This window comes from Symphalangus syndactylus, chromosome 5 (genome assembly GCF_028878055.3).
Source record: "Symphalangus syndactylus isolate Jambi chromosome 5, NHGRI_mSymSyn1-v2.1_pri, whole genome shotgun sequence".
NCBI lineage: Eukaryota > Metazoa > Chordata > Mammalia > Primates > Hylobatidae > Symphalangus > Symphalangus syndactylus.
The window spans coordinates 7,459,380-7,486,837 of NC_072427.2; the positions used below are offsets into that span (position 1 = coordinate 7,459,380).

At 48.7% G+C, this 27,458-nt stretch overlaps 1 protein-coding gene across 1 annotated transcript in view; it reads left to right on the plus strand.

Moving 5' to 3' along the window:
• Positions 1 to 27,458, plus strand: part of PGPEP1L (pyroglutamyl-peptidase I like) — a 155,809-nt gene that overhangs the window by 82,203 nt on the left and 46,148 nt on the right. Inside the window, 1 exon segment of the mRNA XM_055277113.2 lies at positions 16,830 to 17,056. The gene's annotated coding sequence lies outside the window, so the exon portion shown is untranslated.

Genomic DNA, 27,458 nt, shown 5'->3' on the forward strand with positions numbered 1-27,458 from the left:
AGACAGGGAGAAGAGCAGCGGTGGGTGGAGGGACATGCTTGGATTTCAACAGTGGCCTTTGGATTCATGCAGCCTGTGTGCCCCACCTCTGCCCAAGCCTGCTGACTGCTGGCCTAGGAAAAGCAAAGCAACAACCACAGGTGGGCACACTAGAAGGCATGGCACTTCTAAACCGCCACTGCTGCGTGCCAAAGTCCCAGACCTTCAGGTCCAACAGGTGTCTCTGACCTGCAACTGCTCCTCCGACCTTCCAGCAACCCTGACTTTAAAAGTCATGTGAACCCCAGGGCATCTGACCAAGCGTTTAAATTTTTCCCTGAAGTTTCTTTCTATACCACAAAACAGCCATTTTCTACAGTCCTCTGAATCTCCCAGGGCTGAGCTGTAAATCTGAATATCAGAGGAACCGGCAGCCAGCCAACGTCAGGAGCCCAGCAAAGGCCGGTCAGCTGGCTGCCAGACTAGGGCTTCAAAGGTCAAAACGACAACATTCAGCATCCACTGCCCTGCCACCACCGTATCCAAGTCTGGTCATTCACTCTGTCCTGCCAGGCCATGGCAGGACCCATGTGGAGGGGCACAGGACACCAGCCATCTTATGCTGTGGAGATCCCATTTCATACAGATATCCTACAGCCCCTGATGTGTAGAAAGGGGGTGACAAGAACCATCTCTAGTGTAGATGCCACTACATGGCAAGGAATCACAACAGAAGATGGAAAACAGACGCCTGGGCCGTCAGGGGACCTCACTGTGGACCTGCCCTCCCAGGAAGAACAGGATCCCTGGAAAGACATTCTAGGGGATGAGCTGCCCAGAGCCCTGGCCAGGTGGTGGCAAGCCAGCTCGTCGATACACCCAATCACAAAAAAATCCCCCCTAGCAAACTTTCGAGAGGTTCTTTGCAGCATCTAACAGGAAATGTTTCCTCCATTCCACGCTCACGGGGTGCCTGCTGTGTGCCAGGTACAGGCAGGGCACTAGGGCTGGAGGATCAGCGTGGGTACTGCCCTCACAGACTGTACCATCTGCTTGGGTGAGAAGCAACTGACAACCTCCATGGCCAGGTAGACTTTCAGAGGCCACCTCATCCTTTCCTTTCACACTGATGAAGGAATGGGAATAGTCTGTGGCAGTGTTATGAGTCCACATATCCAGCCCAGCCCCTGCCCATGGTCCCCAGTGAGGCCCTGCTCCCCAAGAACTGAAATCCCAGACATGCTGGGTCCACGTTCCCCTACAGAGACACTTACACACCACGGACTAGAGAAGATCCAAAATGGCTGATGACTATTTGGTTTGGGAGAGTTTTTTTGTTATTTTTTGAGGTGGGATCTCACTCTGTCACCCAGGCTGGAGTGCAGTGGTGCAATCTCAGCTCACTATAACCTCCGCTTCCCGGGTTCAAGCAATTCTCATGCCTCAGCCTCCCGAGTAGGTGAGATTACAGGTATGAACCACTGTGCCCGGCTATATTTTGTATTTTTTTGGTAGAGATGGGGTTTCACCACGTTGGCCAGGCTGGTCTCGAACTCTTGGCCTCAAGGGATCCACCCACCTCTGGTTTTTTAAAATTTTATGTCTACATGAGGTCATCTCTGAAGGAGTCCCCTTAGAAACTGAATCATAAATTATTTACTTTCTGGGCCTCCACTTTTTTAGAGGGGACCCCCACTTTTTGGAGGGGAGGGAGCATCCACTTTGAACCCCACCCTCATGACAGATTCCTTTCTCTGGGAGTCAAATCGCCACCAACCCCATGGCCACACTGCCACTTACTATCCAGGTGACCTTAGGCAGGTTACTTCATCTCTGTGCCTCAGCTTCCTCACCAGTGAAATGAGGATAATAACAGTACAGTAGTCCCCCCTTATCCTCAGTTTTGCTTTCCAAGGCTTCAATTATTTGCAGACCACCATAGTCTGAAAATATTAAATGGAAAATTCTAGAAATGAACAATTTGAAAGTTTTTAATTGCATGTTGTTCTGAGTAGCATGATGAAATCTTGAGGCATCCGGATCTGTCCAGCCGGAGGCATGAATCATCCCTTTGTCCAACGGATCCACGCTGTCAATGCTCCTTGTCTATTAGTCAGTTAGGAGCCATCTCAATGATCAGATTAATTGTCCTGGCGTCACAGTGCTTGTGTTCAAGTAATTCTTATTTTACTTAATCACTGCCCCAAAGCATAAAAGTAGGGATGCTGGCAATTCAGAAATGCCAAAGAGATGCTGTGAAGTGATTGCTTGCTTGCTTTCCTTCCTTCCTTTGCACATATATATATATATATATATATATATATATATTTTTTTTTTTTTTTCTTTTTTCTTTTTTTTTTTTTTGAGACATAGTCTCTGTCATCCAGGCTGGAGTGCCATGGCACCATCACAGCTCACTGCAGCCTCAACCTACCTGGGCTCAGGTGATTCTCCCACCTCAGCCTCCCAAGTAGCTGGGACTACAGGTGTGCGCCACCACACCTGGCCAATTTTTGCATTTTTTTTGTAGAGACAGGGTTTCGCCATGTTGCCCAGGCTGGTTTCGAACTCCTGGGCTCAAGCGATCTGCCCACCTCGGGCTCCCAAAGTGCTGGGATTACAGGTGTGAGCCACCATGCCCAGCTAGTAAAGTGTTTTCTTTAAGCGAAAAGGTGAAAGTTCTCAATTTAGTAAGGAAAGAAAGAAAAAAAATATCCTAGACTGAGCTTGCTAAGATCTGCAGTAAGAACAAATTTCTATCCGTGAAGCTGTCTGTGAGGAAGGAAAGAGAAATTCGTGCATAGTATATACAGGGTTCAGTCCTGTCTTCAGTTTCAGGCACCCACTGGGGGTCTTGGAACATATTCCCCTGGATAAGGGGGAACTTTTGGACCCACGCTTACTATTTATTGTTAAAATCATTTAAGGTAATGTAGGAAAGGGCTTAGCACCATACGTGGCATATAGTAAACTCTTCCTAAAGGTTAGTTTACTAAAAATGTATTCAAGCCCCCCCCACCCCAAAACACAAAGGAAAAGCCAGCTTCCCTAATGCTTAACATCACTTCAAGCTCAGCCTCCTCCTTTTTCTTATCCCCACAAACCCTTTGGAAATGGCAGCTGTGCCCAACCCTGTTCAACGTCCCGAGATATACCAACTCTGCCCTCCCTGATCCTTTCTCTGGACCTCTCCAAACCCGCACATGTCTCAGTCTCCCTCAGCATCAGGCCCGCCCCTGGCCTCTTTCCCTTTTGGTCTCTCCTCCTTTGGGGCCTTGTCTCAAAGCTAGGTCCTCAACACTTCTCACTCTCTGAGCTTTCTGCCCCTGTCCTCAGCTCCTCTTCTCCTCTCATGCTCCAAAGGATGAGACAGCCTTTCCCTGGGTTCCATCTGCTCTGCTCTCTCTCCACTAAGTAACAGGGGGTCCCTCAGAGCTCAGGTGCAGGCACTGGCTTTTCTAGAATTAGCACTTAAATTCCCCCTAAGCTCTGGAGTTAGTGTTTTTGCCCAGCTCTTCGTGTCTCCAGTGGGAGGTATGTCCTGAAACACTCTGGAATGTATTGCACCATTTCCCCCGCTGAGAGCCAGTTCCTCCATGGGTGTCACCACTGTCCCTGTTCCCCACCCCCAAACCCAAGCTTCTGAGTCACCCTCAATTTTCCTCCTCACCTGCTATCTTTCTAGTCTACTAGCCCTCTCTGGTTTTTTGTTGTTTTTGTTTTGAGACAGTCTTGCTCTGTCGCCCAGGCTAGAGTGCAGTGGTGCCATCTCGGCTCACTGCAACCTCTGCCTCCCAGGTTCAAGTGATTCTCCTGCCTCAGCCTCCCAAGTAGCTGGGATTACAGGTACCCGCCACCAAGCCCGGTTAATTTTTGTATTTTTAGTAGAGACAGGATTTCGCCATGTTGTTCAGGCTGGTCTCGAGCTCCTAACATCGGGTGATCCGTCCACTTTGGCCTCTCAAAGTGCTGGGATTACAGGCTTGAGCCACCGCAATGGCCCCTCTCTGCTTTATTACCAGTGCAAATTGTCAGAACACCCAACTTTTCCAAATTCAAACACTTAACTGACTTCCTAAATGAAGGTCATAACACACACAATTCTCACAAAGCCTTCGGCTTTGTATGTAAACAGAAGGGAGGAGGTCAGAACAGATGGCTTCCTCCACAATCTACTCTCCGTTTCACCATGGGCCTGGCGGTCGGTTCTTATGCACACAGTCTCATCTAATCCTTACAAGGCAGGTTAAGTTCTTATAGATGATGGAAGGCCAAGGTAAAGGATGAGGACGGTAACAGAATCGGGCTGTGTCTGACTTTCTTTTTTCTTTCCACTGCACTCCAAGCTGGAATGACAGCAACAGATGGTCTGGTGGAACCTAAGAAGGTCTGCAGCATCGGGGAAATTAAAAACACATACACACTCTGAGAAATCCAGAGACAGAGAGAGAGACAGACAGACAGACAGAGCATATGCATGTGTGTGGCCCTGGGGCAGGTCAAGACCTGAATTATTTGGGGTACCTCCAAAGCCTCTTCAGACAGTACGCCTGCCTCCTGAAAACCAGACACACCAACATTGAGGAGCCTTATGCAGACACAGCACAGCTCCCAGGGGGATGTCGTGTGCCTTTTCACTGTGTTTCAGCACTAGAGCTCACTGGGACCTGGGATACAGCCTTCCCTGAAAGCCTAATTCTTAGTTTCCTGCTTCCTTGCTACAGGAAATCAGATTCCCAAGTAGACATGATTTGCTCAAGCCCTTTTTGGAAAGAGGCTACCAAAGTTCAGGCAGTGGTTCAGCTATGTAAAACTCCAATCCATTAGGATGTAGCACATGTTGAAATGATTAATGTGCAACTGCTGTGTGTCATCTTGGCCATCAGTAACCATCAAAGCCACAGCAAAAGTTGAAATAAATACAGGAAAATCCGTAAACTGTTTTAAGCCAACTATACTTTTCCAGAAGATGAAATTACCATTACTTTTCCCATTAAAAGGCAAGGAGACTGGGTAGAGTAAGACAGATCTCTAAAGCAATCCTTGGCAGGAACCCTCTGGCTCATGAAATCACCCACAGGCCTAGCGGCAGGGAAGAGCTTCTGGGAGCACCTCGGTGTAATACTGCTCTACAATAAGCCCCCAAGTGGGCAAAATCTCCTCCATTTTGTAGATGAGGAAGATGAGATTCAAAGAGCAAATCACTTTTTTTCCTTGTCCTAGTTCTCCAACGTGTAAACTGGAAACAGTACTCGCCATCCACAACCGTGAAACCCAACTTTCTAGAAAAAAGCACAGAGAAAACAATCAAAAAAGAAATGGTATCTCCCCTTCCAAAACAAAAGACAAAAAACCTTTCTCGGCCAGGAATGGTGGCTCACGCCCATAATCCCAGCAATTTGCCAGGCCTAGGCGGGTGGATCACTTGAGGTCAGGAGTTCGAAACCAGCCTGGCCAACAAGGTGAAACCCCGTTTCAACTAAAAATAGAAAAATTAGCCAGGCATGATGACGGGCACCTGTAGAAGCAGCTACTCGAGGGGCTGAGGCAGGAGAATTGCTTCAACCCCGGGAGGGAGTGGGGGTGGGGCGGAGGTTTCAGTGAGATGAGATTGCGCACTGCAGCCTGGGTGACAGAGACTCTGTCTGAAAACAAATAAACAAATAACACACAAATAAACAAAAAACCCTTTCTCAATCTCTAGGCCAACTAAAACGTCCACGAAAAATGTAACTAATCCATACAATTGGCTAATAGCTACCTTACCTCCTTAACTCACCTAAAATCAGGAGAAAAGCAACTCTAAGTCACAGCTTTCAGAGCAAGTCATAAAAGAGCGTAATTCGCCTCTAAAGTTGCCTTCCAAGAAAAAGCAGAGAAGCCTTTATGAGATTTTTTTGTTCCCTTACCGAGACGTGTGGCGGGAGAAAGTGGCCAGTCTGTGGCTGAGCTGCCGCTGGGGAGGGCAGGCCGCCTGCGGCCAGGGCGCCTAACGGGTCGGACTGGACGTGCAGGGGCCAGAACAGCCGGTCACCGCGCCCTCCTTCCCTCGGGAAACGGGTCTCATTATCACACCCGGCCCTGCCACACGTCCCCACAAGGAGAAGGGAAGGCGCAGGAGGTAAAGAGGCACTTTCTCAGCATCCAAGGGCGCTACTCTTGCTCCTATCCGAGCACTTCAGGGGCTGGTGGGCTTTGGGGCGTTTTGTTTCACGTGCTTTCAGATTCGGAACGTGCACCCGCTCTGCCTGGTTTTCTGGAGACAGGGGCCAAGCATGGCACCCCCTGGGGCCCGGGAAGCGACAGGCTCGGGGACGCGCGCTCCAGGGCCAGAACTGGCACGAAGCCCGGACTCCGGCGACCCCGACCCGCTCCACCTCTCCGCCCCCGACCACAGCCGAGGCGTCCCGGCCCAGGGAGGGTGGCGGGGGCGGAAGGGGCGCTGGCAGTAACCCGAGCGGCAGTAAAGAATTCTCCCCCACTGTGCGGTTCCCATTTCACAGACAAGACAGCGGAGACCCTGGGAAGGCAGGGACTTCCCCACGCCCCCGCGCCTGGGAAGCAAGCCCAGGTCAGTCCCGGCGCCCGGTGTCCCCGGGGGACCTCCGAGAGAAGCTGTGACCGAGGCCGGGAGCGGAGGCCGGGGCGCGCGTGGGGTTGATGCTGGCAGTGCCTCTCCTGGCTCCCCCGAGCATTTCCTCCCCTTTCTTCCAGGGAGGGACTGAAACGCTCCCCAGTGTGAGTGCGGGAGCCCCGCCGACCCCGCACTCGACGTCCAGGCCCCCCGCCCGCCGCTCCGCCGCTGCAGTTCAGTCCCGGGGCAACAACAGGTGCGCGGCTCGCGGCACCCTGGCGCCCGCTCCGGGGAAGGTTTCCCTGGCCGCCGCGCGCTGTTTACGGGATCCGCTTGCAGCGCGGGGGCCCGGGGCTTTCAGGCAGGTCGAGCCATTGAAACCCGAGACGCGGGGAGGAGCTGTTGCAGCGCAGGGAGGGAGGCGGGCAGCCCTAGGCCGGGCCAGAGCGGCTCCGCTTACCTGCAGCTCCACGGGCAGCCTCAGCCTCCATCCTCGGGCTCGCGCGGCGCCGCGCCCCCCCGGAGGCTGTCCCTGTGCCCCTGGCGTCCTCCTCCCTCTCCCATTTCTCCCCCGGGGCTGCCCCCTGTTTCCCGCTCCCTGCCCCCATCCCCTCCCCCAGGGTCACCACCGAACCCTCTTCCCAGCTACCAACCCCTGGCTCCCCAGTTTGCAAAGAGCGTTGGCTCCACCTTCCCACCTGATTCACCACCCCCAGGAGAATTTACTGTTTCTCTTTCATTTGTGGGGAGAAGACACCGTTAATGCCCCCACCCCCCACTCACACGCACACCCTCGCCAGTGCCCCGGGCCTGAACGGGCACATCTCAACCCCCTCCCACGCCCCTTCACACTTCGATTATTTCTATTTCTTTGGACAAGAATCATTTGCGTTAACCCGTTTTGAAAATATTCGAGTTTCACTCCAGTAAGCTTACTAGAAGGAAGGAGGAGGAAGAGGAGGAGGAGGACAGGGAGGAGAGAGAGGAGCAGGATGAGGAGGAGGAGGAGAGAGAGGAACAGGATGAAGAGGAGGAGGAGGAGAGAGAGGAACAGGATGAAGAGGAGGAGGAGGATGAGGAGGAGGATGAGGAGGAGGAGGAGGATGAGGAGGAGGAGAGAGAGGAGGAGGAGGGAGAGGAGCAGGATGAAGAGGAGGAGGAGGGAGAGGAGGAGGAGGACCAGGAGGAGGAGGAGGAGGCGGCTTTGGCGGCAGCGGCGGTGGCGGCGGCTTTTGAGGAGGCTGCGGCGGCGGCGGTTTTGGCGGCTTTGGCGGTGAAAATTTAGACAGTTGAAAAATAGGCAGCGGCGGCGAAAATTTACACAGTTGAAAAATAGGCCAAAGCACACTGAACCTGCAGGACAGCCAGTAATCTTTTCTGCCCATTTCAGTCTTTCCCTGTCCTCGCCCAACTATTACAGGCCCGCTTTTGCTGATGCCTAACAATGTCATTTAGTAAATATTCAGCTAGTATTCACTTGAAATAGAAATATTCAACGGCAGGTAATTTTTTCTCCTGTATTTCTTCTTGGCCTGTTTCAGGGTGTTATCCAAGGGGAGTTGGAATGCAGTGGTGGTTTTAAAATGCCAGCAGCCTAGGAACCCGAAGGCCTCAGCAGGCTGGCACCTCCCCACCCCGCTGCGGCTCGTAGAGGCCGAAAGATTGAGGGTTGTGATCAACTCGGTGCATCACTGGAGGCCATGTGAGTCAGCAGCAAACTGTTTCTCATGAGAGCAGGATGTTGGCAAACTGACAAACTGTGTCTGCCGCCCAGAAGGACTGCTGAGGGCAGTCACCACCCAGGCGCAAGTGTTTCTTATGATTAGACAGAACTGAAGCCTGTTAGTAATGAGAACTTGCGATCAATCAAACAGCTGACCAGTCTTACCGCCTCCTCCCTGCTCATTCTCCCAATGAATGCGAAGGGCTGTGGAAGCTCAGGGGGCTGCCTTTGCTCACTAGAAGCAGGGAGCTCCCTTCTTCCCCGTCTCCCCTTCCTTTAAAACAGCTTTATCATTTCTACGTTTGTCCCTTCGTTCAGTCTTGTAATGACTGTCTCAAGTAGTAAGAGTAATAACTGTCATAGTGACGGTCTCAAGTAGTAATTGTGGCAGCCACAGGCACACAGGACTAAAGGTTCATTAATGTCTGCTGTAAAAATGTAAAATATATTTCTTCAAGGTCTGAATAAGTATACATTTTTTGGTGTACGTTTTTGTTACATTTTTTAAAGTTCTCTTTTTTTTTTTTTTTCTAGACGGAGTCTCGCTCTGTCGCCCAGGCTGGAGTGCAGTGGCGCGATCTCGGCTCACTGCAAGCTCCGCCTCCCGGGTTCACGCCATTCTCCTGCCTCAGCCTCTCCGAGTAGCTGAGACTACAGGCGCCCGCCACGGCGCCCGCCTATTTTTTTGTATTTTTAGTAGAGACGGGGTTTCACCGTGGTCTCGATCTCCTGACCTCGTGATCCGCCCGCCTCGGCCTCCCAAAGTGCTGGGATTACAAGCGTGAGCCACGGCGCCTGGCAAAGTTCTCTTGTTTTTTAAAAATTACATGTATAGGGCCGGGAGCGGTGGCTCACGCCTGTAATCCCAGCGCTTTGGGAGGCTGAGGCGGGCGGATCACGAGGTCAGGAGATCGAGACCATCCTGGCTAACACGGTGAAACGCTGTCTCTACTAAAAATACAAAAAATTAGCCGGTCGTGGTGGCGGGCGCCTGTAGTCCCAGCTACTCGGAGAGGCTGAGGCAGGAGAATGGCGTGAACCCGGGAGGCGGAGCTTGCAGTGAGCCAAGATCGCGCCGCTGCGCTCCAGCCTGGGCGACAGAGCAAGACTCTTGTCTCAAAAAAAAAAAAAAAAAAATTACATGTATAGTGCTTGAACAGTTCCTTTAAAATACGTACGTGTGTGTGTGTGTGTATACAGTATATATAAAGAATAATGAACTGAACAGTTCCCTGCTTCTCATTCAACTCCTATTTCCAAAGTCAGTATTAGTCAAATACTTCCTCTTTTCCTTTTAGTTTGAGTTTTGCGTCTCGCATGAGTAATTTGAAACTACTCCAGAACTAGAAAATAATTCTTCTAAATTTACTTCCAGTATTTTTACTGTCTTGATTTTCAGATTTGAATTTTAATCCAATCAGAATTTACTGACCTATATGGCATAAGGAATGGATCTGACTGTATATCATGGTTCCCACATCATTAAATGGTATATTCTTTCTGCAACTAATTTGAATTATCTCTTTAACCGTATATTAAATTCTCATAAACATTCTAGCTGTTTTATTGACAGTTTTCCTATTTCTACAACACTGCACTATTTTAATTACCCCAGCTTTTAGCATATATTTGGATATCTGGGAAGGCAAGCCAGTTGCATCTAGTCTTTAATATCTGTTTGCATTAACATTTTTAAAGTTTTGAATCTTCCCATTATAGAACATAGCATCCTTTGGTTTATTCGGGTCTTCTATGTTTTTTTCCTAAAGACCCACAGTTTTCTTTTCTTTTTTTTGAGACAGTTTCACTCTTGTTGCCCAGGCTGGAATGCAATGGTGCGATCTCGGCTCACTGCAACCTCCACCTCCTGGGTTCAAGTGATTCTCCTGCCTCAGCCTCCTAAGTAGCTAGGATTACAGGCATGAATCACTACACCTGGCTAATTTTTGTATTTTTAGTAGAGACGGGGTTTCACCATGTTGGCCAGGCTTGTCTGGAACTCCTGACCTCTGGTGATCCACCTGCCTCGGCCTCCCAAAGTGCCGGGATTACTAGCGTGAGCCACTACATCCCACTAGTTCTAGTTTTCCACAAAGGGATCTCATACATTTCTTGCCAGGTTTATTCCTAGAGATTTCTGATATTTGAAGGGCATTGTGGATGGGCTCTTTCTTTTCTCCAACTACATTAGAATTAGTTATTGCTGATATATAAGAAAACCCTTAGGCCCCAAGAGGTGGCTCCCACCTGTAATCCCAACACTTTGGGAGGCCAAGGCAGGAGGATTGCTTGAGGCCAAGAGTTCAATACCAGCCTGAGCAACATAGCAAGACTCCATCTCTGCAACAAAGAAAAAATTAAAAAATTAGCCGAGCATGGTGGCACACACCTGCGGTCCCAGCTACACAGAAGGCTGAGGTGGGAGGATTGCTTGAGCCCAGGAGTTTGAGGATGCTGTGAGCTCTGACAGTGCCACTGCACTCCAGCCTGTGTGTCATCAGAGAGCGACACTATCTCTTTAAAAAGAGAAAGCTATTAGCATTAGTATATACCAGTCTCATATCCAACCATTTTTAAGAGGTCCAGTAATTTTTAAAAATCAATGATCATAAATATTATAATCAGATTATCCATAAATAAGCTGGGTCTCTAAGCCTTCCTCAAACCTACTCAGCCACTTAGCACTCACTTCTGACACAATTACCCTTGGCCCCAATCAAGGAAAAATGAAAAATGCCTCTTATATGTGTATACCGGAAAATAGCAGCCCCTCGAAGGCCCGGAGCATGTTTTAGTATGGCCCCCCTTCCATTCCAAGAGGATATTAAACTCTCTGCTGCACCCTCCATCTGGCCTCATTTGCCTACACAGGAATTTCCTCAGTGTTAAGAACACAAATGTTCCAGTCATTCCTAAGATAATTGTGAAATTTGAAAGAAAAATCCAGTATTTAAACAATAGGGCTAACAAGCTACTGGATTTTAACAAGTAGAAAACTTCCTTTTGCAACAGTTGTTACTTTGCAGTCAAGGAGCTGTAGTCCCTAAAAAAAAAAGTGATCAAGGCTTAGCAAAAGTCTAAGGGAAAAATATAAGACAGAAGAAAAATAAAGACAAATCCTTCTTCTGCAAAATGTAACAGAAATATCACTTTGTGATATATCACAGAAAACTGCCAGGAATATTTTATTTATTTTATTTTATTTTATTTTATTTATTTTATTTTTTGAGACAGAGTCTCACTCTGTCGCCCAGGTTGGAGTGCAGCGCGTGATTTCGGCTCACTGCAAGCTCTGCCTCCCAGGTTCATGCCATTCTCCTGCCTCAGCCTCCGGATTAGCTGGGACTACAGGCGCTACTAAAATTAGCCCGGTGTGGTGCTGCACACCTGTAATCCCAGCTACTCAGGAGGCTGAGGCACGAGAATTGCTTGAACCGGGAGGCGGAGGTTGCAGTGAACCGAGACTGCACCACTGCATTCCAGCTTGGGCCACAGGGTGAGACCCTGTCTCAGAAAAAAAAAAAAAAAAAAAAGCCTACTACATTTATTCATTTATTTTATAGCCCTTTTCGGAAATCGTGTGCTGGCTGGCCCCTGCTGGGGTACAAAGCTGCAGAGGCAGAGGTATAGAGGAGGGTGAGTTCTGAATCTGCCTTGGTAGGGTGACATTATTGGAGGATCCCTTAGTGCTTTGACAAGAAGCAGTTTGGCTATGGATTGTGTTTTATAGTAGAGCTAAGTCGCTTATCTGGAAACAGTGATGTTTGACATAGAGAAAGACTTGTTATCATTATTTTGGAAATCACAAGTGCTTCTTGCTGATTGATTTATTTTCTCCCCACCTCCCAAAGGAATTTGACCAGTTTGATTAAATTTCATTTATGTCAAGTGTACAAAATGTGTTGTAAGAGCTGTTTGTGTCAGAGACAGTAAACAAACCCCTTTAATCATTTTTCTTGCTAGAGCAGGAAGTCACCACTTGCCAATGAGAAATTTAAAACAAATCCCACAAAGTTTTGAGTTTAGTTCAGCAGATGAAATAGTTTAGGTCTCGGGATCTTGTAATCTTGGCAACTCCCATTTGCTGTCCCTGGTGAGAACACTTGTGTACTGTTGCTTACTTTCCGGTTCACTAAGAGGGTCGCGCCTTGCCCTCTTAATCCTAGAGTCAAATCTGATTACAAACATTTTCCTCTCGGGAATCCAGCTCGTAAGGAAGATCACTGTGCTTTCTGTTAAATAAAACAGCTCCATTTAGTTGCTTTATTCGTTCTCAGGCTTACTGTATTTCATCGGCCTGAAGACTGTGTTTGACATCAATTATTAGAGACCATTTGTTTTTACAATGGAAAAAGAAATAAAAGTGCAGATGTTGAACCTCAAAATCCATACTTCTTGGAACTATTTTCATTCCAGAAAGTAGGGATGTGCTGGGGGTTTCTTGTGTGGGGAGAGGGGAGATGAATGAATACAAAAATAGACATATCACTGTGACTAAGTAAAATATTTTATATTTGTCGGTTTCTTTTTCTATTAATTTCAAAATTAGAGAAAACTTTAGAACAGAAAAAAATAAGTGAATTACGGGAAAGTGAAAACTACAGGACACATTCCAGTTTAGTTAGAATAGCTCATGTCAAATAAAAAAAAATGATGAAAATTTGAGCTTTGTTATCAGAAAAGTAGTATGGTTAAAGATGGGCAGTCTTAGCACTTAAGGAGTCTTCTTAAACACAAGTTCCCATTCCCAGACCTCATCGGTGAATGTTGATAGCAGAGTTGGACCCTAGCAGCAACCAACTTTACAAATGTGGGCATTTCTGGACGGGCGCGGTGGCTCACGCCTGTGATCATAGCACTTTGGGAGGCCGAGGCAGGTGGATCACGAGGTCAGGAGTTCAAGACCAGCCTGGCCAAGATGGTCAAACTCTGTCTCTACTAAAAATACAAAAAATAGCCAGGGCTGGTGGCAGGTGCCTGTAATCCCAGCTACTCCGGAGGCTGAGGGAGAGAACTGCTTGAACCTGGGTGGCAGAGGTTGCAGTGAGCCAAGATCGCATCACTGCACTCCAGCCTGGGCGACAGAGCGAGACTACATCTCAAAAAAAAAAAAAAAAAAGTGGGCATTTCTTAATGGTCCAATCTCTTCCTTTAACTGTGCAGGGGAAGCCAAGCCCCCATTGAGAGGTGACAGCATGCTGGCAGCTCTCGCTCACTCTCGGCGCCTCCTCTGCCTGGGCTCCCACTTTGGCAGCACTTGAGAAGCCCTTCGGCCCCCTGCTGCACTGTGGGAGCCCCTTCCTGGGCTGGCCAAGGCCGGAGCCGGCTCCCTCAGCTTGCGGGGAGGTGTGGAAGGAGAGGCACGGGTGGGAACCGGGGCTGCACGCGGTGCTTGCGGGCCAGCGCGAGTTTCGGGTGGGCGTGGGCTCTGTGGGCCCAGCACTGGGAGCGGCCAGCCGACCACGCTGGCCCCGGGCAGTGAAGGGCTTAGCACCTGGGCCAGCAGCTATTGTGTTCGACTTCTCCCCGGGCCTTAGCTGCCTCCCCGCAGGGCAGGGCTCCGGACCTGCAGCCCGCCATGCCTGAGCCTCCTCCCCCCGGCCTTGGGCTCCTGCGCGGCCTGAGCCTCCCCCACGAGTGCCGCCCCCTGCTCCACAGCACCCAGTCCCATCGACCACCCTAGGGCTGAGGATTGTGGGCACACGGCACGGGACTGGCAAGCAGCTCCACCTGCAGCCCCAGTGGGGGATCCACTGGGTGAAGCCACCTGGGTTCTGAGTCTGGTGGGGACTTGGAGAACCTTTATGTCTAACTAAGGGATTGTAAATACACCAATCGGCACTCTATCTAGCTCAAGGTTTGTAAACACACCAATCAGCACCCTGTGTCTAGCTCAGGGTTTGTGAATGCACCAATCCACACTCTGTATCTAGCTACTCTGGTGGGGACCGTGGAGAACTTTTGTGTCTAGTTCAGGGATTGTAAACGCACCAATCAGCACCCTGTCAAAACGGACCAATCAGCTCTCTGTAAAACAGACCAATCGGCTCTCTGTAAAATGGACCAATCAGCAGGATGTGGGTGGAGCCAGATAAGAGAATAAAAGCAGGCTGCCTGAGCCAGCAGTAGCAACCTGTTGGCGTCCCCTTCCACCGCGTGGGAGTTTTGTTCTTTCTTTTTCTGTTTTGCGCTAAGTGCTGCTGCTGCTCGCTGTTTGGGTCTACACTGCCTTTATGAACTGTAACACTCACCACGAAGGTCTGCAGCTTCATTCCTGAAGCCAGCCAGACCACGAACCCCCCTGGAGTAACGAATAACTCCAGACACGCCCCCTTAAGAGCCGTAACACTCACCGCGAAGGTCTGCGGCTTCACTTCTGAAGTAAGCGAGAGCACGAAATCTGCCAGAAGGAAGAAACTCCGAACACATCCGAGCATCAGAAGGAACAAACTCTAGACACCCTGCCTTTAAAAACTAACACTCACCGCGAGGGTCGGAGGCTTCATTCTTGAAGTCAGCGAGACCAAGAATTCGCTGATTGCGGACACACCGTGATGGAACTAGGCACGTGATAGGAGCCAGGAGAGCTGCACCCCAGAGGAGGTTGAGACCACCTCCACAAATGCCTCCGGGGAATATGAGAAACTGGGTAACTTCCGTGAAATGAGGCAAAGTACAAAGCCCTTTGCATCCCACTCAATACAAGGTGGGTCCCAGCTTCTCAGGGCAGGGAGTGGGAGACCAGTGGGAGCAAATGGCGCTTCCCACCTGTTGGCTGTAAAGAAGGCTGCAACCCACACCAGGAGCCAATTAAAGGGAATTGCACCTAGTTCAGAATCCCAGAAAGCCATCAGGTGGGGTCTAATCCCGGGGGGGTGATCCCAATTAAAAGGGAGGGCTTTATATGAGGAGGACAATTCAGCAGATGGAGCCACGTGTTCCTTCTGTCACATTGGGCTCTCTAGAGGTAGCACCGTGCTTGAGTGGCTCTGCCTGCTTCCCTGAAGGAGCTTCTCCCCAGACCTAGATGGGGACAGAGAATTATGGCTCTTCCTCTTATTATACAGCTTTAGAAAAATAGTACTTTCAGTTTAAAAAAAAATTAAGAATATTTTTAGAGACAGGGTCTCACTCTGGCACCCAGGGTGGAGTGCAGAGGTGCAGTTATGACTGACTGGATTCAAGTGATCCTCCCGCTTCAGCCTCCCTGAGAAGTCAGGACTATGGGCATACACCACATTTTTAAAAATTTAATTGACGGCTGGGCGCGGTGGCTCACGCTTGTAATCCCAGCACTTTGGGAGGCCGAGGCGGGCGGATCACGAGGTCAGGAGATCGAGACCACGGTGAAACCCCGTCTCTACTAAAAATACAAAAAATTAGCGGGCGTGGTGGCGGGCGCCTGTAGTCTCAGCCACTCGGAGAGGCTGAGGCAGGAGAATGGCGTGAACCCGGGAGGCGGAGCTTGCAGTGAGCCGAGATCATGCCACTGCCCTCCAGCCTGGGTGACAGAGCGAGACTCCGTCTCAAAAAAAAAAAAAAAAAAAAAAAGATGCAGTCTTGCCATGTTGCCCAGGTTGATCTTCAACTCCTGGCCTCAGGCTATCCTCCTACCTTGGCCTCTGAAAATGCTGAAATTAAAGGCATGAGCCAGTGCACCTGGCCGAAAGTTTGTTTTGTTTTTAAATAGTATTCTCTGAAAGGTCAAGATATTGTAAAACAGCTTCTTCAATAGAGGAAATAGCCCCAAATGTTAGCCTTTTCAGTTATTCTGACACAATTAAAAAGAGGAGGACTGTCTGCAGAGCCAGGTGGCATGCCACGGCTGTGGCTCACTGTCAGTGGCACGTTTAAGGAGTCCTGCACAGTGTCAAGCCAGCACTTTTCACAGGCAGAACGCAGGGTGGTGAGCACAGAGCTAGCAAGTCTGCACAGACCCTAGGTGGCAAGCCTCTGTCCCTCAGGGCTGATGAAGCTGGGGACAGTGCCTGGGGCACAGAAACAATCCATACATGATCCGGTGCTGTGATCCTCGTTTCTCAAAACGGGAAACCTGAGCACAGAGGTTAACTTTCCTGAGGACCCACAGCTTCTAGGCAGCGGTGCTTGCAATCAATATTTGAAAGGCAGGCGCCATAAGATTCATCTATGGTTTTCTCTTTTTTTTTTTTTTCTGCTCACATCTCACATATTCTGTGGAATTAGTTTCCAGAGCAATCAAATTTTACCAAATAATGGCCAAACACAATGAGGGGCTCTGGCAGGGAGCGGGGATTACTAAAGAGGAAAAAATCTAAGTAAACGACTTGTAGTGTAGCCCACAGTTCCCAGGACGGTACCCGTTTGAGCACGATCTAGTGTCCGGTCCCAGACCCCCCTCCATCCCAGGCAAACCGGGACAGCTGGTAGCCAAACCCTTAGCTCGCCTTTGAACCATCCCTAACAACAAACCCAGACTCAAATGTCCAGAAAGCCCCTGCTGGCTCTCTGACCCGCTGTCCAGCGCTGGATCGTTCTGCTTTCAAGGGGCATTGCCTTGTCACTCTCCCCTAGATCCTTGGCCTTTCGGGGCCCAGAACGCTACGGAAGCCCGGCGGCCAGGAGGGGTTGGGCTCCCGCTCCATAGCGGCCCCCGGCCAGCACGCCGCCAGGCAGAGGAGGCGCCCGGAGCTCAGAGCGCGCAGAGTCCGGCCACTGGGCCGCTGTCTGACCCAGGAAGCGCAGAGCGAGCTCTCACTCCGTCTTCATGGATTCCCAGCCCAGCTGCGTGGTGGTGACCGGTAAGACTACAAATTTTTTTTTCTCCTGTTGGTTGCTGCTTTTAGCCTGCCCCTGGGTCTTAAACAGTTCCCTGAGGGAAAAAAAGAGTGGCAACTGGTGGTGCTAATATTTCCAGATGGAAACGAACTTCCTGCTGTGCCCCATTAATAAACAATCAGGAACACAGGCATTTCTGCTTCTGTGGCTCATTCGCCTCAAATAACTCTTGAGTGGCAGGCACGAAGGTGCCACTGGTGGCTTAGGCTCAGACCTTGCCTTTCAACCTAGCAGGGAGGAAGCTGAGGCTGGTACCTGCTTTCCCTGGGTGGGGCCCGAGGCACGTGAGGTATCCCTTGGGGGTGCAGATTCATAGCAAGGAAGAGGGATCTATAGGCCCAGAAACCAGAGGGCCTCACAAGGCTTGCAAGTCCATCTATAACGGCCACCCGCAAAGGTGGCACCCAGTACCCACTCCTAGAGTAAGAACTTCCATTTTTTAGGGAGCTCTGAAGCCCCACCTGAGAGCCACTACTTGGAGACCCTGAGCCCCAGAAGGTCAACGTGGTAGGAATGGTGGCTGCTCACTCCTGCAGACACCAGCACATCCAGAGTCACCCCCACCCACACATGCCTCACCAAGTCAGCATCCCAGCTGGTCCCTGGGGGCCTGATCTTCACAAAGCTCTTTATTCTTATTTTTTTTTTGAGACAGTCTCGCTCTGTCGCTAGGCTGGAGTGCAGCGGCGTGATCTCGGCTCACTGCAACCTCCGCCCCCCCGGGTTCAAGCGATTCTCCTGCCTCAGCCTCCCAAGTAGCTGGGACTACAGGCATGCACCACCATGCCCAGCTAATTTTTATATTTTTAGTAGAGATGGGGTTTTACCATGTTGGCCAGGATGGTTTCGATCTCTTGACTTCTTGTGATCTGCCCGCCTCAGCCTCCCAAAGTGCTGGGACTACAGGCATGAACTGTTGTGCCTGGCCCAATTTTTATTTTTATATTTTTAATTTTTCTGAGACAGTCGCCCTCTGTTGTCCAGGCTGGAGTGCAGTGACTCAGAGGCTGCTCACCACAGCCTCGAACTCCTGAGCTCAAGTAATCCTCCCACCTCAGCCTCTGGAGTAGCTAGGGCAACAGGCACTCACCACCACACCCCACAGTTTGTTTTATTTTAGTTTTTAGTAGAAACGGTTTTCCTGTATTCCCCAGACTGGTCTCTAACTTCCGGGCTGAAGTGATCCTCCCACCTTGGCCTCCCAAAATGCAGGGATTACAGGCATGAGCTATTGTGCCCAGCCTTCATTTTTAGTTAGACACATTTGGCTGGTTTTAAGTTTTCTGAATTGTGTTGGATGAAGAGACAGGGTTTCCTGGATGAATGGGAAATTGAAAGTTGTGTCATTTAATCTTTTCGGACTATAATTCAAACTCTTATCGACCTTCTGAGAAAAAGAAAGTTCTTTGGGAAACCTTTTATCTCCCATGCTCTTATTTGGGTTATTTTGGTTCTGGAGATCGAATCGTTCAAATTACTCTTGAATTCCTAAGGAAACTGTACCCCTAATGCATGCAATGCTTGTCATGAATGAAATATAAACATTGAAGCACCATCTTAGAATCACACTGACCCCTACCTTTGTCTTGTCAGCCTGTGGTTTGCTGGCAAACTGGAGATTGTTTGATGAAGTACCTGATAATCAGCTGTGATTTGGGAATGCCCGCTGGATTCCAGAGCGTGGCCTTCCTGTCTTAGAAATGCTTAGAGCTGCCAGGGGCAATCTCTTCATTTAATTGGATTTGCTTCGTGTATAAATCTCGCCAAGACAATTGGCATGTAGACAGATGGTGGGAGAACCAGGGTTCCGACAAATTGCTTCCAGATCAAGGTGTTCGGACTGGCACCAACAATAACAAGAGTGAGAAAACATGCATCGCTCCCATGGGCCTCTCAGAATTCTAAGATTTCTCCAGCTCCTTTTGCAAGTTCCACTGGGGGGCCCGACCAAGTTTAAAGTAAGGTGTGACCTTGCAACACAAGAGCATCAAACCTTCATTTGCAGTGTTGATTTTTCTAATTTAAAAAAGATAAGAAATGTCATATTTGCTGATATAAATATGATTCTAAAGAAGAATGTGATTTTTATGTGTGTTGCTGCATTTTTATTGTATTTTTATTATCCCAAGAGGTACCTGGCTTCTCAGTGCTTTTTTTTTCTTAATCTTGCTATTTTCTATAACTGCCCTTTTTTTTTTCTTTTTTCCTGGCTGTTTCCAGGGGCAGCTAAAGTCTTATTTATTCTGAAGGATTTGGTCAAATCAGAGGACACCATGGGCTTTTTGGGATGTCCTGTCCAAAACTTTTTCATTCCCTGAGAAAGTTTTTACTCCCTCGTGAGCCAACCCTGTTTGTGGGTCCTGACCCAGATGTTCAGGAATTGCAAAGGTGTAATTCAAGTTTCTCTCCAGAACTGGTTCCTACTCTAAAGGCCTGAGGTCCAGGGAGCTGGGTTTTGACATGTAGTCACAGCCCTTTCCTCATCTAAGAATTTGAATGAATTGAGAACTATGTCACAGGAATCAGAGATGGAACTGAAAACCTCAGCTGTGCTCCAGGATAAAGCTGAGTTAGAGAATTCCACTTGTATCTGCAGCCCACTTAATTGAGCACCTGACTCCATCACAGGCGTATCTGGCACTGGCTAATGTCCCACACAGGAGGCCACAGAGTTTTTAAAACTTTATTTTGAAATAAATATTCATAGGAATTTGCAAAGAAATGTACAGAGAGTTTCCCTGTATCCTTTACCCAGCCTCTCCTGATACTGACATATTAACATTTTCAATATAAAAGCCAGGATATTGATATTGGTATAATTCAAAATTTGTATGTGTGTGCAGTATGTGTGCGTGTGTGTAGTTTCAGCTCGTGTAGCTTCCTATCACCACCACCACAATCAAGATACCTAGCAGTACCATCACCACAGTGCTCGCTCGTGCCAGCTCTTTACAGCCACACCCACCCCCTTCCTCCCATCTCAAACACCTGGCAACCATTAGTCTGTTCTCCATCTGTGGATATTTTACAAGTATTTTATGTAGGCTGGGCACAATTGCTCACACCTGTAATCCCAGCACTTTGGGAGGTTCAGATGGGTGGATCACCTGAGACCAGGAGTGCGAGGGCAGCCTGGGCAACATGGCAAAAATACAAAAAGTTAACCAGACATGGTGGCATGCACCTTTGGTCCCAGCTACTCGGGAGGCTGAGGTGGAAGGATCACTTCAGCCCAGGAGGTGGAAGCTGCAGTAAGCTATGATCGTGGTACTACACTCCAGCCTGCATGACAGAGTGAGATTCTGTCTGAAAACAAAAATACGGCCAGGTGTGATGGCTCACGCCTATAATCCCAGCACTTTGAGAGGCCCAGAGGGGTGGATCACTTAAGGCAGGAGTTCGTGACCAGCCTGGCCAACATAGTGAAGCCCCATCTCTACAAAAAATATAAAAATCAGCCCGGCATGGTGATGGGCGCCTGTAATCCCAGCTACTCAAGAGGCTGAGGCAGGAGAATTGCTTGAACCCAGGAGGCAGAGGTTGCAGTGAGCTGAGATCGCACCACTGCACTCCAGCCTCGGTGACAGGGTGAGACTCTGTCTCAAAAAGCAAACAAGCAAAAATAAAACACAAATATTATATAAATGAAATCATGCAGTATATGTCCTTTTGAGATTGGTTCTTTTTCACTTGGCATAATTTAAGGTTCATCCAAGTTGTGTGTATCAATAGTCCCTTCATTATATAAAGTTTTTAAACTACTTCATTGAAATATAATCTACATGCTATATAATTTACTCATTTAAAGCAAGTAACATTCAGTGGTTCACTATAGTCAGTTACATGTTCATCACTACAGTCAATTTTAGAACATTTTCAGTACCCCATAAAGAAACCCCACACCTTTCCCCACTCATGTCCTTGCACAACACATGTACCCAGCTTCTGGCAACCACTAATGTACTTTCTGTCCCTATAGATGTGCCTCTTCCGACATTTCATATAAATGGAATCATTTTACATGTGGTCCTTTGCCTCTGGCTTCTTTCACTTAGCATGTTTTCAAGGCTGAGCCACGTGGTAGTGTGTCCAGAATTGGTGGGTTCTTGGTCTCACTGACTTCAAGAATGAATCCGCGGACCTTCGCGGTGAGTGTTACAGTTCTTAAAGGCGGCGTGTCGGGAGTTTATTCCTTCTGATGTTCTGATGTGTTCGGAGTTTCTTCCATCTGGTGGGTTCATTGGTCTCGCTGGCTCAGGAGTGAAGCTGCGGACCTTTGCAGTGAGTGTTACAGCTCTTAAGGCGGCGTGTCTGGAGTTGTTAGTTCCTCCCAGTGGGTTCGTGGTCTCGCTGGTTTCAGGAGTGAAGCTGCAGACCTTCACAGTGAGTGTTACAGCTCATAAAGGCAATGTGGACCCAAAAGAGTGAGCAGCAGCAAGATTGATTGCAAAGAGTGAAAGAAGAAAGCTTCCACAGTGTGGAAGGGGGACCTGAGTGGGTTGCCACTGCTGGCTCCGGCAGCCTGCTTTTATTCTCTTATCTGGCCCCACCCACATCCTGCTGATTGGTCCATTTTACAGAGAGCTGATTGGTCTGTTTTGACAGGGTGCTGATTGGTGTGTTTACAATCCCTGAGCTAGACACAGAAGTTCCCCACTAGATTAGCTAGATACACAGTGTGGACACAAAGGTTCTCCAAGTCACCACCAGAGTAGCTAGATACAGAGTGTCAATTGGTGCATTCACAAACCCTGAGCTAGACTCAGGGTGCTGATTGGGGTGTTTACAAACCTTGAGCTAGAGACAGAGTGTGCTGATTGGTGTATTTACAATCCCTTAGCTAGACATAAAGGTTCTCCAAGTCCCCACTAGACTCAGGAGCCCTGCTGGCTTCACGCAGTGGATCCCACACTGGTGCTGCAGGTGGAGCTGCCTGCCAGTCCTGCGCCATGCCCTTGCGCTCCTCAGCCCTTGGGGTGGTCAATGGGACTGGGCGCCGTGGAGCAGGGGTCCGCAGTCGTCAGGGAGGCTCGGGCGGCACAGGAGCCCATAGAGGAGGGGGAGCTCAGACATGGCGGGCTGCAGGTCCTGAGCCCTGCCCCAAGGGAAGGCAGCTAAGGCCCAGCGAGAAATTGAGCACAGCAGCTGCTGGCCCAGATGCTAAGCCCCTCACTGCCCCGGCCGCCAGGGCTGGCCGGCGGCTCTGAGTGTGGAGCCCGCAGAGCCCACACCCACCCAGAATTCGCACTGGCCAGCAAGCACTGCGTGCAGCCCTGGTTCCCGCCCGTGCCTCTCCCTCCAAACCTCCCGGCAAGCTGAGGGAGCCGGCTCCGGCCTTGGCCAGCCCAGAAAGGGGCTCCCACAGTGCGGCGGTGGACTGAAGGGCTCCTCAAGTGCCGCCAAAGTGGGAGCCCAGGCAGAGGAGGCACAGAGAGTGAGCAAGCGCTGCGAGGACTGCCAGCACGCTGTCACCTCTCAGTAGCATGTATCAGTACTTCATTCCTTTTTATTGACAAATGATATTTCATTGTGTGGATTATACCACATTTTGTTTGCCATTCATCAGTTGATGGACATTTTGATGTTTCTACTTTTTTTTTCCACTGCCGAGTGTGTTCTGTGAGATGGGTGAACCATGATTTGTTTGACTGTTGACCCACTGAAGAACATTTGGGTAGTTTCCAGCTTTGGTCTATTACAAATAAAGCTTCTCTGAACGTTTTTGTATACACTTCTGTATGAAAATAAGTTTTCATTTCTCTGAGATAAATGTCCAGGAGTGCAAATGCTAGTAAATCCACTTTCACTTAAAAAAAAATTGTCAAACTATTTCCCAGAGCAACAGTACCATTTTATATTCCCACCAGCAATGTGTGAGTGACCTAGTTTCTCCTCATCCTTGCCAACATTTGGTGTTATCAGTCTATTTTAGCCGCTCTGATAAGTGTATTGTGACATCTCCAGATTTTAATTTGTATTTCTATGATAGCTAATGATGTTGAACATCTTTTCATGTACTTATTTGCCACCTGTATATCCTCATCACTGACATGTCTCTTCATGTGGTTTGCCCATCTGCTACTTGGACTGTTTGAGTTTCAAGAGTTCTTTATGTATTTTATATACAAAGCCTTGGTGAAGTACATGATTTGCAACTATTTTCTCCATTTGTAGCTTGTCTCTTCCTCCTCTTAACAGGGTCTTTCACAGAGCAAAAGTTTTTAATTTTGATGGAATCTAGTTTGTTAATTATTCCTGTTATGCAGCCTGCTTTTGGTTTCAAATCCAAGAACTCTTTGCCTAGCCTTATAGCCTAAGATTTTCTCCTTCCCCCCAAAAAACTTAGTTTTTTGTTTGTTTTCTGAAACAGTTTTGCTCTTTCGCCCAGACTGGAGTGAAGTGGTGCAATCTCAGCTCACTGCAACCTCTGCCTCCCGGCTTCAAGCAGTTCTCCTGCCTCAGCCTTCCTAGTAGCTGGGATTGTAGGTGCCCACTACTATGTCTGGCTAATTTTTGTATATTTAGTATAGACAGGGTTTCACCATGTTGGCCAGGCTGGTCTCGAACTCCTGACCTCAGGTGATCCACCCACCTTGGCCCCCCAAAATGCTGGGATTACGGGCATGAGCCCCCATGCGAGGCTACTTTTGCTTTTTATATTTAAGTCCATTATTCATTTGGGTCGAGTTTTGTGTAAGGGGTGGGGTTTAGGTGAAGGGTCCGGGTTTTTTGCCTGTTGGTGTCTAATTCTACACCGTTTGTTGACGAGCCTATATCCCTTTTCCACTGAAATTGCTTTTGCACCTGTGTCAACAAACAATTGGGCATATTCATGTGGGTCTATTCCAGGGTTCTTTACAAAGCATGCTTTTTATTCAGACATTTGTGCACATGTTCTTAAGCCCTCCCAGCTTGGCACTGGGTCAGCTCCCTGTTCTTTCTTTGCTCCCCAACAATGCCTCACATGTGAGGACTCTGAGAATGTTCCCAGGTTGGCACAGTTGCAGCCTCCACGGGGAAGGGGACGTGCAAAGATCCCTAGGGCCCAAGATGGTCTGAGGAGCAGGAAGAGAGTCTTACGGGGTGGGGCCTGGTGCTCAAGTGCAGCCAGGAGTAGAGGCCCCAGTCCCAAGGCGTGGCTTGAGCAAACCTGGGCACGTTTGGTTTCAGGTTTTGGGCCCTTCCGGCAGCACTTGGTGAATTCCAGCTGGGAAGCAGTGAAGGTAAAAACCCTGCAGCTCAAGACCCGGGAGCTCAGTGCCCAGTGAGTTTCTTCTGTGGCTGCTGAGAAACCTCCAGCATGCAGGTCCCTCAGTAACCAGATCTGCAGGGGCAGAAGGGAAAACAAGTGCACGGGTCCCTGGGAGAACAGCTTGTCTTTGGCACTTGGGTTGTGACTTGTCTGCCTCGTGCTCCTCCTGCCTCTGAAGTAAAGAAAAGAGCCTAAAGGGACCCTCCTGGGAGGGATGGGGAGTGTCCCCAGAGCAGGTTTGCTGGCCCAGAGCTAGGTTTCTATTGTCTGCGTCCCTTCTGGCTGTGGGGCCCGGGGGCAAGTCATTTCCCCCAGCCTCAGTTTTCTCATTCATGAAATGAGGGAATAATAGAGCAGATGTTGCAGGGTTGTTCTGAGGATCCAAAGAGGTAAGTATGTAATGTAAAGCCACTTGGTACAAGCAGCTATTTGAGCACCTGGGCACAGAGTAAGCACTTAATAAATGTCTGTTGTCATAAACAACATGCTTATTTGTAAGAAAGCAGCCAACTAGGAGAAAGCACAACCTCAGATAGGCCTTGAGGAGGGAACTGCCTCTTCTCCTTGGGGCACTTGTCTGCTGTCTGTCCCCATACAGCTGTCACTCAAGTGACACACCGCCAACTGCTTATTCACACTTGGCCATCAATTTCATGCCTCCGTTGGATCAACGTGGGGTCTTTAGTCTATTCTAAGTTTCTCGGTCAAGCTGAAAATGCAGCAAAACCCTTCGCACCATGCATTTGCAGCAGCTGTAGCGTCGGTTTTCTAGGCTGTCAGTACAGATGCAATCAAGGAAAACTCTCAACTCTTGAGTCAGAATTTAGGTTTCTTTCAACCAGGAAAAAGCTGAGGGAATCCCAGAGCCACTGCCAAGCCTCACTGCAGCACGCAACATACCAGAGAGGCCAGCCTGGGCCTTTATGGGCTCCCGTGTGTCTGCAGGCAGTTCCTCAAAGCACAGGACCTTTTCTGCCAAATCTTCGATGACCCTGAACCCTTCCATTTCTTTTTGCAGTCATGAGAATGGAAAGGAGCCAGGCCTCCTGGGTTTAGCTCCAAGCTGCAACAGTGGCAAGCTGTGGGACCCAAGATAAGCCACCCAGCTTTTCTGTGTCTCAGTTTTCTCATCTGTGAAATGGGAAGGCGTGATGATTAAGGGAGTTAACACATGTAAACCCCTTAGAACCAGGTGGGGCATATTGCCAGTGCTCACATAGATAATTCTTCTGTTACTAAAAGGCTCTTCCATGAGTCAAGGTTCTTAGCCGCAGGCAAATAGGATCTGACTCTGCTGATTCACAGATAAGGTAGATAACGCTAGGTAAGACAGAGCCTCTGTGCATGGCTGGGCAAGCAGAAGGTAAAGGGCAGCTCTGAGGACCAAACACATACCCACACATGCACACATGCATACACACATGCATAAGTATACAACATGCACACACAGGCATACACACGTGCATACATATATACATATACAACATGCACACGCAACACACATACATGCAGGCATATACACGTGCATACATATTTACATATACAACATGGGCACACACAACACACACATGCATGCATGCACACCCATACATATACATATGCACACACATATACCCCTATATACACATGCATGTATACACCTAGACATACGCACACCCATACACACATACCAAGAGCTTCAGGCTGTGGTGAGTGAGTGGTTGGCACACATACACAGGTGAGGGTGAATTTCATGATCAGCATTGTGAGCAGCAAGGGGGGTGGAGATGAAACCAAGCCTCTTTAAGTCAGACCCTTGAGGGACCTTGTGGTCTGACCTTTCTTTAAGTCAGTCCCTTAAGGGACCTTGTAGTCTCAAGCACCCTGACTCCTGCAGAAGCTTATGCAATTTCTCTTGAATGAAAACCTCTGATTTTTCACAAATTAAGATGAACTAAATGTCAGTTTCCAATTAAAGATCACCAAATACACAGAGAAGCAAACTACCATGAGTAGGAATCAGCAGAAGCAGATTTAGAAGCTCAAGGACCTCAGCTACAAGAATGATCAGAAAACAGCATAACTACATATGAAATACTTAAAGATAGAATCACAAAATAAGCAAAAAGACTGAAAAGATCAGGTGAACTGAAAAGGAGAGGAATAAAACTTACAGAAATTCAAAACACAGCTGTTGAGGTGAAAAATGTAACATGACTTAAAAGGCAGGTTAGAATTATGGTAAATGAAAGGCACCGGTCACAAAAGACTACATATGGTAAGATCCCACTTATATGATTGTCCAGATTAAGCAAATCTATTGAGATAAAAAGAGGATTAATGGTTTTCTAGGGTAGGTGAAGAGGAGGAAGGTGGTGGGGAAATGGGGAGTGACAATGAATATGGGGTTTCTTTTGGGAGTGATAGGAAGATTCTAAAATTGATTGTAGTAATGGTTACATAACTCTGTGCATCTACTAAAAACCATTGAGTTGTAGACTTTATTTATTTAGAGACAGAGTCTAGCTCTGTCACCCAGGCTGGAGTGCAGTGATGCCATCTTGGGTCACTGCAACCTCTGCCTCCTGGGTTCAAGAGATTCTCCTGCCTCAGTCTCCCAAGTAGCTGAGATTTCAGGCATGCCACCATGCCCAGCTAATTTTTATGTTTTTAGTAGAGATGGGGTTTCACCATGTTGGCCAGGCTGGTCTCAAACTCCTGACCTCAGGTGATCCACCCACCTTGGCCTCCCAAAGTGCTGGGATTACAGGTGTGAGCCACAGCACCCGGCCTGAATTGTAGACTTTAAATGCTATAATTGTATGGGAGGTGAATTATATCTCAATAAAGACAGATTAGATATACATATAGATATACATGCATATGCATATATGGAAGTTTAGAGACAAATGAAGAGAAAATTAGTGAACGCTGGGTGCGGTGGCTCAAGCCTGTAATCCCAGCACTTTGGGAGGCGGAGGCTGGGCAGGAGATCGAGGCCATCCTGGCTAACACGGTGAAACCCCGTCTCTACTAAAAATACAAAAAATTAGCTGGGCGTGTTGGTGGTTGCCTGTAGTCCCAGCTACTCGGGAGGCTGAGGCAGGAGAATGGCATGAACCCGGGAGGCGGAG